The 14,705-nt window shown below is 41.4% G+C and overlaps 1 protein-coding gene and 1 non-coding gene across 6 annotated transcripts in view; one reads left to right on the top strand and one right to left on the bottom strand.

Moving 5' to 3' along the window:
- The window catches only part of SUGCT (succinyl-CoA:glutarate-CoA transferase), a 696,086-nt gene that overhangs the window by 525,897 nt on the left and 155,484 nt on the right, over positions 1-14,705 (top strand). The gene's annotated exons all lie outside the window — the stretch shown is intronic.
- Positions 12,803-12,905, bottom strand: LOC123789734 (U6 spliceosomal RNA). Its single transcript, XR_006778894.2, has one exon. It is a non-coding gene; the product is annotated as a U6 spliceosomal RNA (small nuclear RNA).

Here is a 14,705-nt window from a genome sequence, read left to right on the forward strand (position 1 = left end):
TAGAATGGTGGTTAGCAGGGGCTGGGAGGGCGGTGGCAGAACTGAGGAGTCGTGTATCCAAGGGTACAAACTTACAGTTAGAAGATGAATATGTTTTGGAGATCTAATGCACAGCATTGTATCAACAAGACTGTATTACATACTTCAAAGTTGCCAAGAGACTGGGTCTTGAAGTTTCCACCACAAAAAAAGAAGCGATAATTACACTACAGGATGGAGGTGTTAGCTAACACTATGGTATTGCAATGGGAAGGCAGGTAGGAAGGCTGCGTGTTGTACACCTTAACATACACACTGTTATAGGATAATTATATCTCAATTTAAAAAGAAGTTTACAACAAGAAAAAAAAAAAGAATGATCAGAGCTATTTTCTTCATTTGCTGGCTCTCAGGTTGAAGTAAGAGACAGTTTGCACCTTTAGTTAAACAAGATTTAGCCCTGAAACTTTCCTAATGTTGCTATAGAGACAGCTGTTTGAGCAGGTTTTCCACATGCTCACCTGTGCTCAAGACTACCTTCTTCTTTTTGTGGTGCTTGCTTGTGAAGTCAGAGGCTGTGCTTTTATCTTGGATGTTTACAGATATTTGTATGCCACCACAAACCCGTCCCCCTGGTTTGGATGCACTTGATAGGAATGGCTCTAATAGGAGAATGTGGAAGAATTTTGGATGTTTGAAGCTTCCCTTCCCATGGTGGGAACCTTCAGACCTCTTGGCCATGGTCAAAAATATTGATCAGTGCTTGATGGGTAGGTGGGTCCTGCATTGCTTGGCTCACAGGTGACCCTAGTCACTTGTATTGAGAAGAGATTTTAAGTTTATGGATTTATTAAGCCTATTGAATGTCCACATACACTCTCAGACTGCCACTCAAGGTTCTCCCATCAGTAGTAATTGCATGGGTTGGTTTAGGAACTGGCATTCTGTTAGTTTGCTGTTGTTGCCGTGACAGATGACCACAGATGTAGTGGCATAAAGCAACACAACTGTATTATCTAATAATTGTGTAGGTCAGAAGTCTGGCATGGGTTTCACCAAGCTAAAACCACAATGTCAGTAGCCTGTATCCCTCTGTGGAGACTTTATGGGACAATCCATTTCCTTGTCCATCCTGCTTGTTAGCAGAATTTGATTCCTTGTGGTGTAAGATCAAGGTCCCCATTTTCTTACTGATTGTCAACTGAGGACTGTTCTGCTTTCTTCCTTGGCTCGTGGCCCTCCTTCTTCAGCTTCAAAGTCCAACAAGGGTGGGTTGAGCCCTCTTACGTTGCATCTCTCTTGCTGCAGCCAGTAAAGGTTCTCCACTCCTAAGGCGATGTGATTGATTGGACCACTAGATAATCCAGGATAATCTCCCCATATTGAGGCTCGCAACCTTAATTACATCTTTATTTTTCCTATGTAAGGTAACATCATGGATTACAAGAAATAGGACATGTCATGTTTGGGGACCTAACAGAGTCCGTGTGGCTAGGGGATAGAAATGCAAAGAATATGAGCTTTTACTTGGAGGCCAGTTCTGAGACTCTAATCCACCCTTTTATAGTTCTTCCTTGTAATTTTCAAAAATCATTTTATCAAAGTAATACATATACATGGTTTGAAGAAACAAAAAGAACTCATAAGTTTATAGGGAAAAGCATCCCTTTGCCCCACCATCTCCTCTCCAGGTTCTTGTTTTTGAAAACTCTAAAACTCTTAAAGTTGTTCCTTCTACTAATTACCTCCACATTTCTAAATAACATAGTCCTGCTATCTCCTAACTTCCTGGAATTGTAGATAGATATTCATTCTGTCCTGTAGACAATGAGGATTTAGCTCTTTGGGATCATCTCCCACACGACTTACAACTTGTTTTTTCCTTCATCCCTTTCCAACATAATTGGTTACTGTTTTTGGTTAAATCAATAGCCAGTGTTTACATTATTATGAGTAAGTAAATATTTCTCACAATTGAGACACATACTGTTTTATGAATATATTGTACTTTTTAAAATTTTTTTCAAAGATTTATTTGTTATATGAGAGAGAGAGAGAGAGAGAGCATGCACACATGAGTGGGGGAGAGGGAAAGAGAGAATCTGAAGCGGGCTCTATCCCAGGGCCCTGAGATCATGACCTGAGCTGAAATCAAGAGCCAGCCACCTAACTGACCAAGCTACCCAGGAGCCCCTACATTTCCCTGAATTTAACAGATGCCCTATTTATCCATTTCTGTTTTCTGTGTTTATAGTAGTAATTCGTACTTAAATTCTCCATTGGAGTTGTAAAACTCCGCTGTAAGATGAACAACAGTAACAACAACAAAACAGATGATTATCAGTGTGTATTTACCTAAAGACATCCTTCCTATTGCTCTGATTTGGATTAATTCTCTCTAGTTCCCTAGTTCTGCTGTCGAATGACTTCTTGAAGCTTCCCTGCATCGTCAGTCTGGGGCTATTTTCTAGAACCCTGTCTTCCTATCTGCAAAAAAACACAAAGGACATTATTTTGTTGAGACTTTGCATGTTGGAAAAGCTTTTTATTTTACTTTCACCTTCGGTCGATACATGGCTAGGTGCCACTCATTGTCTTCTGTCTTTCAGAGTTGCTGTTGAGATGCCTAAATGCCATTCCACATGCTTACCTTCTTCGTGTTTACTTTCCTCCCTAGAAACGTTCAGGATACTCTTATATTTGGTGGCTGAATATTTATCAGTGGTGTGTCTTAGTGTGACTCTTATCCTTTATTATGCTGATTGGATATTCACAGACTCATTCAATCTGGAGATTTTCTTGTATTATTTCTTTGCTAATTTCATAGTCACAGCTTACTCTGTCTTTTCTAGATAGATCATCTTACTTTTCTCTCCTGTTTTCTGTCTTTGTCTTTTACTTCTATAATTCTATTTTATAACTCACCTGTTGAATCTTCTGTTCCCATATTCTCTTGTTCTCTGAATAAGAGAGCATCTTGGTGTTTTGTTTCATTTTGTTTTAAATGGATGCAATGAGTAAATTGAATAAATGTGTTATAGTTGATTTACACTTTTCTTTTGGCCCCTGGTTGCCTGCTTCCATTGTTTCCCTGTTTCCCTGGGTGCCTCACTTTGTCTCTACATTTATTTCAAGGTGGTATAATGTAGAGATTAGAAACATGGGCTCTGGGGGCGCCTGGGTGGCTCAGTCCTTAAGCGTCTGCCTTTGGCTCAGGGCGTGATCCCAGGTTCCTGGGATCGAGCCCCACATCAGGCTCCTCCCCTGGGAAGCCTGCTTCTTCCTCTCCCACTCCCCCTGCCTGTGTTCCCTCTCTCACTGGCTGTCTCTCTCTGTCAAATAAATAAATAAAATCTTTAAAAAAAAAAGAAAAGAAAAGTAACATGGGCTCTGGTTCCAAATTGAAAGATTGTGAAACTGGCCACACCACTTCATAGCTTGTGACCTTGAGCAAGTTACTTAGTCTTTAGGTACCTCAGTTTCCTTATTGAGAAATGAGAACGATAATGGTACTTACCTTATAGAGTTGTTATGATGATTAAATAAACTTACATGTATATGTGCAAAACATTAATACTTTATGTAAAGGATTAAATGAATCAATTTGTGTAAAAAATCAAAATGGGCTTTGAATGATGCTTTAGCACATAGAAAGATAGCACTTGGTCTATTCATATTGAAGAAGGTGACACTAAAAGGCTGGCTGGAAGCTTATAGGTGAGGGCAGGGCTTGTGGACTGATTGCTTCTTGAGTGCAGGTCGATAAAAAGGCTCTTTCTTTGCGGAACCCCAAATATCAGCATCTACACATGTATTCTTTTGGTCTGTTCAGTTCTCTAGAGAGAAATCCTACAAATCTCTGCCTGTGGGGGTTAAGCCTGGTCGTCTGTGTTCTAGGAGTCAAGTTGGGGACAGAGGCTAGGGAATATCATGATTACCATGCAGAGTTTTACTTAATTGTCTGGTTTCCTGCATGGAATATTACTTTTGTCCTCAGCTGTGGATCGTGTTCAGCCTCTCCAGAAAGTTTGGGGAGGGGTAGTCAACATCAGTTATCTGCAAATGCTCACTTTCAGGTTTACCCTGCACCCCAGCCTTCTTGAGGTTGCTGGCGCCTCTCATTTCAGGGTTTTGCAGCTTAAACTGGCTTGCGCCTCACTGTTTCACCCTCCAACCCATAGTTGCAGCTTTTTTCCCCCATCTCTAAGTTAATGACAACTCATCCACTGCATTTTCAGCCTACAAAATGTTGCTACTGTCTCTCATCTTCTGTCACTTTCTTTCTTCATCTCTTAGTCGTTTTAGGTTTATCCTTTGGAAAACTTCCTTTCCTGTATTTTCATGGAGAATTAGAAGGGAGTAACAATAAATAGTTGTGTTCAACCTACCATGTCTAACTGTCCCTTTCCAAGCAAGGCGTGGCCTCATTGGTGGAGGACGAGGGATGGGGAAGCAGAGATCTGACCTCAGTGGACACTTGGTTGTGAGCAGGTATTCCCATTTCTGGTTCTGTCTTGTTTTCCCAGACTTTGGTAGACTCTGCGGATGTAGTGTTTGTGATAAAATAAACAACCACAGAATAGGGTATTTATCAGTTAGTATTTACCTGAAGACATCCCTCCTGGAGCTCTTTATCCCATTGCTCTAATTGGGATTAATTCTCTACAGTTTTGCTGTTCCGATGACTTTTTGAAGCTTCCCTTCACCATCAGCCTGTGGTGACTTCCAGCTGTAGCCCAGCTCCCACTCAGAACTGCAGGTGAATTTTCCTTTAGCCATACCAGTAGTTGATGATGCCGCAATCGCTTTTCTGCCCCACAGCTCATGCTCCTCTTCTGACTTCTGTGTTCCTTCTTGAGCAGCTCAGGAACAACTGAGTTCTGCTTTCACACCCTCAGAGGTCCATGGGGAACTGGAATGGGGATGCCCATGCTTTTTCTTCCCACAAACACTATGTTATACTACAACCACTTCATGCTCTGTTGGCATGCTGCAACGTGACCTCCCTCCTTCAGTAATCTCTAGATGAGAAGCAAGCTCTAGCCTCTACTTCTGATTGTTTTTACCTACACATGCCTCACAAGACTTATGTTGAGCCCCTTAGAAATGCTGTCCTGAGGAGCCTCTTGAGGGCATCTTCAGAGAATCTTCTAGCTTCTACACATCAGCAAGTCTCAAGCAAAGGAGAGTTGGTTATACCTGAAAATGGTGAAGATAAATTATTCTTGTTCATTTCTTTTGTGTGTATTTGAAATTACAGGCTCCAGATATGTTTTGGACATATCAGATATGTTTTGTCCATGAACTTATTTACCAAGGAAGTGATTTGGTAATATAGAGCTATTCATCCCTCAATAAAATTTATTGAACATTCCAGATGTTAAGACCTACCTGGCAGGTGTTATAGGAATGTAAAATCTGTATTCTTGGTACTACAGTGAGTAAATGTTAGTGCTATGTAAGTATAGACCTTTGGCCTCCCGTGGCACAATGACTCTTGGTCCGATGGACTTGACCTTCTTGTTTATGTCCATGTGGCAATATGGATGCCATTAGAGACCCAATATCCCGCTCTTACCAAAATTCCAGCTGGATCTGCAGAGTCCAAAGAGGTCTCTGTTGCCAAAGATCTAAAGTGAGATGCTTCAAGACCTACTAGCCATTGGGTTTCTGAGTTCCAGTTTGTCCCAATACAGTAAAAACTAGCTATTGTTCCCAATTACTGGAATGGTTGCTATGGCGCTTTTATTTATCTTGAAATTACGTTTTTCCCCAAGATACCATAAATAATAAAAAATTAAAAACAACTACCAAAGCCCCAAAGCAGTTATATCTAAATAATAGGTTATCATCAAACCATTAAACTGTATATAATATTTCAGAGATGATAGCAAAATACAAAATTTCTAGCGTACTTTGGTCACAATTGTAGTAAAAGTAATATACAAAATAAAAAATTTTGGAGAGAAAAAAACCTCAAATGCTAATACTAATCGTGTTTGGGAAGGAGATTCTGGCTAGATTTTCTCCTTTTAAAAATTTTTCTGGGGTGCCCGGGTGACTCAGTTGGTTAAGCGTCTGCCTTCGGCTCATGTCATGATCCTGGGGTCCTGGGATAGAGTCCCACATTGGACTCCCTGCTCAGCGGGGAGTCTGGTTCTCCCTCTGCCCCTCCCTACCATTCATGCGCATGCTTGCTCTTTCTCTCAAAAATAAATAAATAAAATCTTATAAAATTTTTTTCTGCATTTTCCAAATTTACTATAATGAAATTTTATTCTTTTTTAGTTGAAAAATAATTTATAAATAGATATTTCATATGTAATATAATGTATTATACTATCATATAGCAACTTATATGTAATATATGTAAAGTATTATATTATCATATAATAATTCATATGATAAAAATACATTTACCTTAAATTAAAATTGGCATATTTATGGATGAGATTAAGTATTTAAATTCTGTATTCATATTTTCAATAACTTTGGGGGGAGTAAACATTCTAGGGTCACACTGTGGAATCCTGTAATATGGATTTACTTAAAAGCTAACTTATGGGACTGTGGGGCTAGAGTGGGAGTTTTATACATTGTCTTCTCCTTGTATAGTTCGTCACTGAAGGAAGGAAAGGAAGAAATTTACTTAATTCTATGAGGCAAAAGACCCCACTTTACATTTCTTTAAAACTTACTGTAAGCAAGACTTTCTCAGAAAACCACAAACTGATCGTTACGTACTCCGGTTCCCACCACCCCACATTTTTCTCTCTGTGTTTACTCATTTTAAGCCTATCGAGTAATTGAAAAAGCAGACTTTGCTGGAGCACACATCTCATTGTTCTAGAGAAGATCTGAATGTCCAGTTCATGGCAAGTGATGGGTCCCCAAATTCTGGGGAAAATAAAAATAATGGGAAGGCAGTATTTTTAATCTTCTTCTGTCTGCATTCACACACACACACAAAAATCATAGATTTTCAAGCAAAGAAAGAGCAGTATAGTTTGTTTAGAAGGTCACTCTCAAAGGATAAGAAAGATCATTATAAAAAAACTTCCTAATGAAATAATTTAACAACCTTAGTGGAATAACTATCCTCTGATTTTAGGCAGACCCTTTCCGCTGCTGGCTTGCCGGCCCCCCCTAAAGACAAAACTTTCCCTTGATCCGTAGTTCCTTCCTTCTCACTGTGTGAAAGGCATCATATAGTAAAAGCAGGGGAACTTCTTGGAATTGTGATATGAATGATATGAAACCATGGCAGAAGGATCATTTCTTATAAATAGACCAAGTCTGTTTGCTGCAACTCACATTCTTGTAGCAAACTCTGCCAGACATTTCTCATTTAACTGAGTAGCTGGGGGTGCAGTGGATGGACTGGAAGGTGAGGAAGTGGGTAGGGAATTGGGTGGAAGAGAATGATACAAGAGTGAATGATGAGGATTTGCTGTGCATATCATTTTACTCAGGGTACTTTCTTCCTTAATTCCCTTGGTCTACCCCTGTGGATTTTCCACATTTAAGCAATAAGTAGCCACTGTAAATTACCACTTAATAGGATCTGTTCCTCATGTCAGAAATTTAAAGTGTTCCAACAGAAAGGGAAGTTAATATTTTGCTTTTACTTTCCAAGGATTGGTGCATATGGTCACCATACTCCAAAGAGTTTCAAATTCCTATTTAGATAAATGGATTTGTTCTCTTATGCATTTGGAATAGCAACAAAAGGGAATCTTCATAGTCGAGGCCTTATTGTCGAGTTAAAAAAAAAAAAAAAAACTATGCCCAAAACATGTGGAGCTTGGGACACGGGCCAAGATGGTAAACATAATGGTTACAATTTGGTTGTCTGCGACTGTTGCCTAAAAGCTCTTTTTAAAACTTGTATTTACAGTATCATTATATGTATGAACAAGAACATTTTTGTGATGTGAGCTGACTTCTGTTCAAAAGAGAGTTTAAAACAAGAAATGTTTTAGGCTTTAGATTTTCTATCCACTCTCCTTTAAATAAGCTCTATGAGTCAAATATTATGGTTCTTAAGTACTGACTTCTTCCCCATGACTAATGAAGTTACATATTAATTATTGAAAAGCTACATTTTCATAGGTCTTACTGTAAGTCTCATCAATGAACTAATAAGAGAGATTCATCCAAACAAACGTTTAAGCTGGAATCTTTAGGACCTAAAGATTGTGGCCAGAAATCACCAACAAGGTCTGTTCCTCCTCCAACATCAAAAACAATAGTCCATCAAGACCAAATATACCTTTTGCATTTGGTGCTCTGATTTTTTTCTTGGAGACAGAAGAGGAGGACCTAGGAAAAACTGAGATTGGAACTGCCTACTGTTAGAGAACTGAGGATCTCAAAGAATACCAATGAAATCTGTAGGAACAGGAGGGAACACAAAGCTAAGTGACGTCTTGGGGTGATCTGGACCTCTCCTCGAGGATGCCAGAAATCATGTTTGTGTTTAGGTCGATCAATATTGTCTCGTGTAAGATAAAATGTCTATGAGCTTGTGGTAGACTCCAGAAAACTGATTAATTTACTCGAGCCACTTACTGAAATAAGACCAGAAGTTTTCTTCTGACGGCCAGATCATCATCAGAAGCCATGCTGTTTCCTGATTGTGAAATATCACAGCCATAGGGGTCTGGAAAGAGTCAAATCAGCATGATCTATAATTCTCCCCAGAAGGCAGGCCCAGCTTTCTGGGGAGAGTGGAATCAGAAAAATCATGTTAGATGTATTAAAATTTTAATGGAGCCAAACCAAGATAGCCTGCTATATCTACTCCGTAATGGTGATGACTTTGTCGGTGGGCCCAGAAATATTTAAGTCCATTGGCCTATGATCCTACACCCAGGGGGGACTGGGTGGCTCTGTCAGTTAAGCATCTGCCTTCAGCTTAGGTCATGATCCAAGAGTCGGGATCGAGCCCCGTGTCGGGCTCCCTGATCAGCAGGGAGTCTACTTCTCCTTCTACCTCTGCCTCTCCCCCATTTCATGCCCTTCCCCTTAAATAAATCCATAAAATCTTTTTTAAAAATCCTACATCCATCTCCACACTAAGGCTACATTTGATACCACGTTTGTGGTATTCAAGTCAAGCGGTTATCTCCCTCTCTGAGACTCTGCTCGAAGGGATTCTCCTAAAACCTGTCATTATAACTCTCTTTTACCCAAACTTTCAACAGCTACATTCCTCTGTTCTAAGAAGAAATAGTGTGTGGGTCGAGGAGGAGAGGAGGAATATAAAGAGAAGAAAATGTATGCAAAATTTAAGAGAGATCCAAAAATTTGTCAGATGTGCACAGTGTAGCAAAGATGTTTATGCTCCTTTCTCATTTACTTCTTGTAACAATACTGTCTGTTTCATAGGTCAAGAAACAGAGGTTTATAGGGGTCTTGCTTATGGTCACATAGCTAGGAGGTAACAGAACCAGAATTAGATCTAGATCCCTCTGACATCAAAAATTATACTCGTTCTCACTACACCAGCTCTGCCTCGCCTCCAGCAGTCACCTTTTAATGGTTCTTCTCAGTAAACCCTGTCGAGTGGCTATTACATCTCAAGACTATATTAGGTGCTGAACAGAGAAAGATTATGATATGGTGTGCGATAGGATCATGAGAAATTGAAGAATGCAAAGAAGGTAACAATGTTGCCTTGCAAGGGGACACAGATGTTCGTGTGGGCTAGGAAAACTGCAATGAAGTGTGGCATTTGTCTTCCCCTTAGGGAAGGGGTAGGAGTTTTTCAGGTTAACAGGGCAAACAGCTGGGGGACAGGATAGGGAAAAGGAGAAGATATTCGAGGTCTCGAAAGAATAGCAACAGCAAACGTTGGAAAGCTTGAAGGTCCTGATTCTATGGGCTTCCATGGTACAGTCACTGAAAGTGCAAAAGGTGTCTTTGAACATGTACTAAGAGGATGGGAACCATCACTGAGGGGAAACTGGATGAGAAAAATGGAGCTGTTAAATTTGTTGATGTTGTGGACACTTTCACTGACCCAAGAACAATACAGAGAGCCTGGATTCCTGGTAGGGATGGTGGCAGAGGAGGGAGGGTCCCAGGAGAAAGACAGGTACAAATAGGGCTCAGGCACCAACACTTTTTAAAATCCTGCGAGAACTTGCTAGGTCTCTTTGCCTTCACCCAGAAGTCAGTGGAAATTCACTCAGGCAGCAAAATTCTACCAATGACAGACTTGGTGGTGATGAGAGGTGCACATTCTTGGGAAGGCTGTTGGGAAGGAGGAAGGAGAAAGGCTTTCAAATATTCATGCTTTGTGCTAAGTGTTAAGAGGGCGACCTGATTAAATTGAGGGCAGAAAAATTTTGATAGTGGTCATCTCTGTCACACCCCTTCACCCCTGTTGTAGGGGCTTTGGGGAGAGGAAGGGAGTTGCGGATGCCCCCTAGAAGGTTATGGAGAGTTACTTCCTGGACTGGGAATTTTCCTAATTTCTGCCCTAGCAGCTATTTTCTTTAGTAGGAGAGACCAACTCTTCCTCTTCACAGTCAGATTCCCAAATACATGATATAGTGGAGCTTGGGCTTTGGCCTGAGAACAGGTTATTTCAAGTACTGGCTTCACTACTTATGAGCTGTCTGTTCTTGAGCAAGTTAATTTACCTATCAAATCCTCACTTTCCCATCTGTGATACGAGAATGATGGATAGTACTTGCTTCACACGGTCTGTGTGAGGATGCAATTAGATGAGGAGAGCCAGAATTGATGGAAGGCTTAAAATATTTCAGGCACTGTTCTTTCAAAATGCTTTGCAAGCATTCACTCATTTAATGTTTGATACAATGACCCTGTAAGGCAGGTAACGTTATTATGCCCACCTAACAGATGAGGAAGCTGAGGATCGGAGAGGTTAAATAAGTTTCCCAAAGTCACACAAATATCAGAACTGGAATTTGACCCCAGACCTTTGGACTGCAAAGGTCACACTGTTTGGCTACCATGTTTATACTGGCTCTCAAAGAGTATAAAGCATTTGGGCACATGTTCTGGAAGATATAATCATGGAATAAAGACGAACCAGCTTTTAGAGAGCCTGGCTTTTTACTTGAGCTTGATGTCCAGCATACTCCTCAGGATCAGAATTTCGAAGCCTTCATCTTACTTTGATGACACTTTAACTGACACTTCCTCACAAATCCTAGCTGCTATATGCAGGTAAAATATTTATTCTTTCCATGATCTGGAGGGATCTAAGGAGTGGTATACCTTTCCATCACCGTTTTAAAGCAATTTCATTCCATCCTGTGGAAAATAGAAGTCAGCCTGTCAAGCCTTCCCAAAAACTTTGCCCTGCCATGTTTTCACCACACTTTTTGAAAACGGTTCCATGGCTCAAACAAATTGAAGATGTCATTTTCCACGGTATAACCAACACATTACCTGGATATTTCTTGGGGGTGCATATTCATATCAGTACCCGTCCATTCTGGTTTCATCAGCCATTTTCCTCAAAAGCGACCTCCAGATGTTGTAAACATTAGAATCTTGATTTTGACCCGCTGCCATTTTTCTTTTCCATTTTGAAAATTTCTGTCAAAGGTCCCAAGTGTGAATGAGGAAGATTACCTTTCGTCCAAAACCTACCCACTTGTTTCCATGCTGCAAAAAGCTGACACAGAGAAAGCTCAGCAAGGATGTCAGGTTCGCCCTCACATATCTATCATGGTTTGCAAAGCATGTGAGCCGGCTCTTGGCAAAACCCCGAGGAGGGGAACTTCTCCAGCTGTAAGCTCTAGCCTGCCATCCCTCTCTTGAACTTGGCACTTAATGAATCGGTCTTTGGCTTGTTTGCATCTCGGAGTTCAGGCTGGAATAAGCTTCATTCTCAATGTAGGGCTTTTCAGTTTTGTCTCTAGTATTTCCTTTGCAATCGAAATTTTATTAACATTCATAAATAAAGTTTTCTGCATACTGTCATCTATCTCTCTTCCACCTAACTTATCCCAGATTTTCTGGGGATTGTCTGAAAATGATTCACATTGTTAGTGAACAATTTCCACATTGTTCTTCCTGGTCTCTAAACAGAACCCTGCCCTTGCTGAAGTCAATGAGAAGGATAGGAATTTGTCCTCTTTTGGTCTCGTTAAACAAACAAAACAAAGGAGACATTAAATGATGTTTGCCATCCGTGGCCAGATCTCTCCTTTTAAGAAGGCATCACTGCCGAGGAAATGGTGCGGCACTTTCTAAGATAAAATTAGCGCCTGGCCTCAAGAAGTAGGAGGATGACCTGGACCGCATCCCAAGAGACATTTTGGGGGGATTAGATTGTCCGATGCCACTGGGTCACTTGGTCATTTAGTGGCTTTGGCTTGAAAGTCAGATACATTTGTGCTGACCAGCCCTTTGCTTTCTGACATAAGCCTTGGTTTCAGGAAAGGTGGACATCAGCATTGGGTGCAAGAGGAGTACTTACAGGGTATTACTGGGGGGGTTGTGAAATTGCCATCTGCACTCAAATAGCCCATACAGAATCGCCCCCAGTTACCAACCACTGCATCAAGGGGATGATAAGACAGGCCTGGAGAGGTTGAGCAGCTTTCTTAAGGTCTCGCGGCTGGCAAGTGGCAGAGCTGGGATTATAGTGCTCTCCTGAGTACAAAGCGTTCGTCTGCTGCCTGACACCACACCGACATGCAACAATCCTCTTTCTTCTCTCTTTTCTGTCTGATATCGTACATCTAATGGGCATTTGCTTAGTGTCCTGTATGCACACCTGCATGCACCCAGGCCCAGCACGTATCAGTTAATATTTCAAAGCACTCTCTCTCTCTTTTTAAATACAGAGCACTTCCGCATTTATGTGCCATCCTTGCGCAGGGACCATGCTAATCTCTGAATTCTTCCAATGGTAGGATATGCACTGCGGAAGAAAGTACTGTTTCAAAGCACTCTTTAAGTAACTTTGCGTTGCTTCTTAGACACCATCAGACGGGAATTGTGGAAAACGAAATTTACACTTGTGTCATTACAGTAGTCATCCCCGAGCCAGTAGGTACATTTAAGTGGGTCACAAATATGAGTTCAAACTCGGAGTCCCCATTGCAGGCAACCCCTCATTTCCTAGCGGGGCTCGGCTTATCACCGCCCAGGCTGTATCTCTGGTTTGGACTCACAGACCATCCCAGTCTCCAAGGGATAAATTAAACAACGGGAAAAAGCTTCTTACCCATGCGCTGTGGTGAAACAGGAATGACACACAGAGCCCTGACGGGCCAATTGTATCTTCTGTTTCCCTTCCCATCCTGTAGTCATTATCAAAACCTCCAGACTCCGGGGCTTCAACCTCTTGTCTGAAACAATTAAGCCTCCAGGAAGATGTGGGAATGCTAATAGATTTAATGTTGTGTTTCATTCACTCCCGACTGTTGACATCAACTCTTTATGCTCAGCAACATTTTCTTTGTTACTTCATAAACACATGAATATTTATTACTGTGGGGGAAAACACTCTACTGTTCACAATGACTGCAGCTGAAAAAATGGTAATAAACATGAGCGATTAACAGGACTCGGGAGAGGAAGCAGTTCAGGGATGGTAAACCAGGGTCTGCGGAATGTGAAAACCACTGTCATCCGAAGAACAGCTAAAATGTGAGAGATGTGCAAGAGGACGTCGTGTTGGCAGAAAATAACCAAGGGGAGTTTTAGATTATAGTGTGTAATTAGTGTGTAATTAGCATTTGCATAAATATTCATACCAGCATATTTTGTGGATCGTAGTAGCACGGATCCAAAACACACTCGGGCACGCGTGCACACACACACACACGCACATGCACACACACAGGCTCAAACAGGCTCAAAAAAAGTATATTTGTGTATTCATCAGTTAAGATCTGTCTCCACACTCATATCCTTGGCTCAATCTTCCCTATTTTCCCTACAAAGAGCAGCTGCTTGTTCCCTCAGATCTGTATGACTCACCTCTGTTTATAAATCTATTACTCCTCTTGACTCCAGACCCTTCCAGACCCTTGGTTTAGCTGGTTATTTCTTCCACAATGCCTGGAGAATGCGTGTATGTAGTAGACGGTCAACACATGATGGCTGAATGCATAGAGATTGGTCAGGGGAAGAATTACGTGGTTCAGTGTTACTTAACTAACTGGTAACCTGCCCCAGGCGCTGTGTTAGGCACTGAGGAACATCTCAAAGAACGTTTGACCTTCTCTTCCCGGTACTCCGAGGTCATAGATAGGACCACACCACCTTATTGCAGTAGATTCATTCAATTAGTCAGTCAGCAAGCACGTTCTTTCCTTAGTTCTCCCATGTTCCAGACATTTGCCAGACCTCTGAGGTCACAAGTAGAGACGTTAACAGGAATTCCTCTGCAGTGTCATTAACATTGTGCTTGATGTATGTTCAGGATTTTTGGAAAACAGAGGAAGGGATTCTAACTCAACCTGGAGGTCAGTCAAGACTTCCCAGGTTGTGTGGCCTGAGTCTTGAAGGGCAAGTGGGAGTTCATGGGGTGGGCGTTCGAGGCAAAGTACAGCATGAGCAAGTTTTGGAAATGGATGGAGAGCCGTGACAGGGAGTAGCCAGTGGTTGGTTGGCATGGCTGGGACAGGGGTGGCTTTAGGGCTTAGGGGCCACTGGGGAGGGAAAGGCGGTGTCCATCAGATGAGTCATGCAGGTTTAGGTGGCCTGAACTGAGGCTGTTTGAGGGGCCA

This window comes from Ursus americanus, chromosome 3 (assembly GCF_024610735.1).
Source record: "Ursus americanus isolate L20-20 chromosome 3, mUrsAme1.1.p, whole genome shotgun sequence".
In the NCBI taxonomy this organism is placed as follows: Eukaryota; Metazoa; Chordata; class Mammalia; order Carnivora; family Ursidae; genus Ursus; species Ursus americanus.